At 35.7% G+C, this 5,037-nt stretch overlaps 1 pseudogene; it reads left to right on the top strand.

The window, feature by feature from the left end:
* Positions 1 to 4,472: 4,472 nt before the first annotated feature.
* Positions 4,473 to 4,618, top strand: LOC145242906 (U2 spliceosomal RNA; annotated as a pseudogene).
* The last annotated feature ends 419 nt before the right edge of the window (positions 4,619 to 5,037 follow it).

Raw genomic sequence — 5,037 nt, 5'->3', positions numbered from 1 at the left:
ATTGTTCTTTTTTTCATTTTGATCTTAAATTATTATTATTATTTTCTAAATGTGGTTCCGAACCGATCTGATGTGTCCTGGGATTCTAATCCATGTTGTCTATCTCATGATGTTACAATGTGACAAGGATGATGATGATGATGATGAGGAGGAGGAGGAGGAGGAGGAGGAGAAGGAGAAGGAGGAGGAGGAGGAGGAGGTGGAGGTGGAAGATAATGATTTGTGCCAGAAATGTAACTTTTAACACATTTCAATCTATTTCTGAAGGAGAAAAAATATATGCTAGAAGATGAAACCAACTTGGAAGACAAATCTTCATACCAAGAATAAACGTGACTTTTTGAAGCAATTGTGACACCAGTTCTTGTATATGAGAGTAGCCCCTAGAATTTTAGCAAATTATTCGAGAAGCAAAGTGACAGCGTGCATACTAGAATGCTAAGAGCCCTCTGGCAAGGTCATGCGCGTCCTCTAGGGGAAACACTCCACGAAAGAGTAACTTATAAATGTCAGCTTTTATAAAAGAGCGAAGAGGTAGATACTAGAGTGTTAAGGATGAAATCGTCAGCGATTTTTTTTTTGAGGATGCTAAAACAGCGATGTAGCTCAGTGGGGAGACCACACAGAAACTGCATCAAGCAATTAGCAGATGATTCAAAATGTACATATGAAAACCTGTGATGGAGAATGGATTTAAATTGCGCGAATGTGCCAAGATTTTTGACACTACCTCGACTAAATGATGATTATCATCACGATGGCGGTTATATTTCAGTATGAAATAATTTTATGTTAGATAATGAATAAACCGTAGAAGTAGAGATACGTATCTAATGACTTAAAATTGCATAACCATTTGGAGTTTTGTCTAATTAGTAGGAAAGAAAATGTGCCGGCGTATGTCTGGATGTGTATGCTACTGAAGAAAATGCTAGGTCGGATATAGTACGAAATCGATGGATTCGACTGGAATTTCAAGTTTCAGCAAAAACACCAGACTAAAATTTAGTAATTGGCTGAATAGGAAGAAACAAATATCTATGTCAGGTGAATTTTATTTAGGTCCAACATGGAAAATCCGACACACACACACACACACACACACACACACACACACACACACACACACACACACACACATGCATATGTACATATACATTTGTACGGGAGTTCGAGCGTAATTCTTTTTATTGCTTCTTTTTATTGATTATACCATGACAGAGTTTGCAAGCGCCAGCCGCCCCTTCTTCATCTAATTCCCCTTTATTATTTCCTCAATCCTTACAATACACTAAACCACTCAATAACCCCCCTCAATCTTCCAGATAAATTCTTTCTCACAATAAGCTTACAGCCCAAAATTCTTTTCAAAAAATCTTTTTTTTTCAATACTTTTGCGTCATCCTCGTTAATTCTGCCCACAATCTCACCAAGCCATATACACTAGCCTATTTCACCTTGCCCCCTGCCCTAATTACTAATTTTACAAGGATCATAGTAACCAGATTATTATCCTCTCTTACTCCACAGCATTGAACTACCTTTACGTTGGGCCAATATCTTCCCTCACCCTTTAATGAACTCAATGCACTGCGTGTCAACTTTCTCTACTTTTCTTCTAATCGCTTTTTTTGGTTAATCTTATAGACTGAACTTCATCTGTGCCTATTCACATAGATGTCGATTTTTTTTACCATTTATAAATTCCAACAACATACACTCGGACTACCATAAACATGGATATTTTACTTCTACCACTTTTTTTTTTTTTGGATTCACCGGATTTTGGACTCAACAACCTTGGGAATACTCTCTCACGTGAAACCATTTTTCCCGTTTACCCCACTTCATGTATTTCATTGTTCTACATTCTATTTTCACGCTAGTATGATGCTTTTCATACTTAGTTTCTTTCAATACTTTACAGGCAAATTTTTTAATGCATTTTGCTGTCTCCTCCCTTCTGACGAGAAGGAAAGTATTTCTCCAAAACACCGCGGATTAAGGAATTTCACCACTTTTTGTATTTCCTTTCCAAATTAAAAATGTGTTTAACTCTTGCTAAAGTGTTTTCTTGTGTATGTTAACAATTCCTCTGTAATGTACATTAAACTACATATACGCTTTCCTATGTTTGTAACCCAACTCTTAAATTTCATAGTTTTCCTCTCTATATTCTTTCTATTATCGTACTTCTATATCATGTATTTTAACATTTCCTTCCTAATGTACTCTAAGCTAGATGTCATATTTCCCTATATTTTTAACCTAACTCCTTTCTTTTCTGATGATGATAAGGATTATGCTTCGAAATGTGTAGGTATACAGAGAATTTAAAATAATTGCTCGCATTGATATTGTTTCTTTATTGAACTGAAAACTAAATTCATACATACCAATATATGTTTTATCTTGTCTGTTATTTTCTTTATATTTTTTATGCCCCATTCACATGTCGAGCTTTTTATACCTTGAAGAGTTTCCAATTAAGGACTCCGGCATTATTTCTTTAATCTCCTATCATATATATATATATATATATATATATATATATATATATATATATATATATATGTGTGTGTGTGTGTGTGTGTGTATGTGTGTGTGTGTGTATATATATATATATATTTATATACTTTTAAAATTTAATTTCTAATTATTTTTAATTTCTTATCAGTTTCTTTAAACTGGGGATAGGGCATTCTACCGGATGCCAAACATTCATCTGTTATCTCATATATTCCAACCGAGAGATCTTTTGAAGATTTTGACCGCCTCTTTAAGTGCACTTGTTTAAATCACCTGGTTCACCGGGTATATTTGCCAGGATTTTTTCTTTCATGCGTCTAGTTACTCTAATAATTACTGGAGTGATAAAGATCAGTTTCTTTTCATGTCATAATAAGATTTTGGTATTTCGTTATCTTTTCCCTCTTAGCCCCGTTTAAGTCAACATCATTGGAGACACTAACTTCTACCACGGTTGTTTCTTCCTCTTTCTTGTCCCATATCACTATGTCTGGTTTTATGGCTGCGTTTCCTACGTATCTGACTGTATGGATTGCATAGTCATAGCGGGTGGTGTATGATTTATTTTCGACTGTCCTTTCTTGCATGTTCCCCGGACTTCCTGCTGCATTCGATATCCAACTTTTTACAGATCGTCCAGTAGAGATATTTACACACTCCATTGTCTAGCGTTATATAGTAGCCGTCCCCTAACATATGTGTGTATGTTAGTAAAGAAGTAATATAATACAAATCTTCATAGTAGAAAAACATTTATCGTAAATATGTTAACCATTCTCGAACTACTGAGATGTAATTATCAGCCACTTTTGGAACAGCTAATATTTTAAAAGACGTATAACGACATTTATTTTAAAGAGAGTTATACTTCGTGTGTATGTGCTTGGTAGAACGACACGAATATACTATAAGAAATAATCCATGTAATAAAATATAAATTTTCATCACATATGGCTACTACATAGCGAGACATGATGGAGTATGTAAGTATCTCTACTGAACCATCTGTAAAAAAATTATCAGCCTGAAAGAACAGTTGGAAATGACTTATAAAGCATACATTACGACCCTATAGCTACCTACCTTTCAAAATGTTGCTGTCAAATCTGACATAGTTATATGGAATAAGTCAGAGAGAGAGAGAGAGAGAGAGAGAGAGAGAGAGAGAGAGAGAGAGAGAGAGAGAGAGAGAGAGAGTTGCAACCTTGGTTGAAGTGAGTGTCCCTAATGATGGAGGTCTAAACAGAGCTGAAAAGGAGAAATAGAACAAATATCAAGGTCTCATGTATGATATTAAAAGACACTGGAATGTTAGGGAGATATCAATCATACCAGTTGTTATAGGTGCCACAGGGTTTATGAAGAAGAACCTGAAGTCCTACCTAACTAATATTCCTGGTGAACCAAGTGATAAAGGGACCCAGACAATTGCACTTACCGGAACAACAAGAATACTAAAAAGAGCTCTTGGTTTCAATAAAAAGCATGGCAATGTTGGCAGCTTGTTTGTCCTGTCCCATACCCAACGTTATAATCTTCGAAGGAAGAAAATTACAAAAAAGTAAACTAGTGTTCGAAACCTTATTTAAAACACATTATATCCGTTTGCTCAACCCAAGTTAGAATGACAATACAAACGACAAACAAGTAAAGGAATAAAGACGAAGAAATCGCGCGCGACATGAATGTAACGCATTGTTAAAATCAATTGACAATATTGGCCTTCGGGCCAGAATCAAAGTGTATTCCGGCAGATACTGCAAGCAAAGACCCTATGTGGGGGTGACCCCACAGATAAGACCTTGGTCAATGTAGGGGCAACCCTTCATACCAAGTCACTATCCAGCTCCCCTACTCCACGGGGAGTTGGTCCCCATTTCCCCTTCACTCCTCACATTAAAAACCGGCCTTGTGCCTAATTTGCTCGGTGGAGGAGCAAATAAATATCATCTTGGCCTTCGGGCCGGGATCAAAGTGTAGTATCTGTTCTGCAGATGCTGCACTTAAGATAATTTGTCCCAGTCAATGGATGGGAAACCCTCCATACTGGTACAATTATTATTTTTGGTAACAAGAGTGCCCCCTTTTTATCTACTTTTAGGGGAGCTGGTTTTACCCCACATTAAAAACGGCCTTGTGCCTAATTTGCTTTGGTGGGGAAGCAAATAAATACATTAAACCATTAAAAATAAATTTCGGTCAAAAATGTAAATAATTATTTTTTTTATGATTTGTTCCACTGTATATTTTAAGCAGCAAACTCTATTTTTTCCCTTAATTTATTTGCAAAAATTTAAGAAAATAATAAATAAGAAAACAGACTTGGATCGATTACATTTCCTTAAGAGACCCATATAAAGTTAAATTTATATGCGAAACCGATGCCACCGCCCCCCGTATAATCTAAAGTCAATAATAATTTCTTTTTTGTTAAATTTATTTTGTTGCAGGCTGCTACATGTAAATGTCTGAAAAAAAAAGAAAAAAAAAGGAGAATCTAATTTGCCT

This window comes from Euprymna scolopes, chromosome 2 (assembly GCF_053919585.1).
Source record: "Euprymna scolopes isolate OS-2025 chromosome 2, ASM5391958v1, whole genome shotgun sequence".
Taxonomy (NCBI): Eukaryota; Metazoa; Mollusca; class Cephalopoda; order Sepiida; family Sepiolidae; genus Euprymna; species Euprymna scolopes.
The sequence above is the reverse complement of the archived record's forward strand: the minus strand, read 5'-3'. Positions and strand labels throughout refer to the sequence as shown.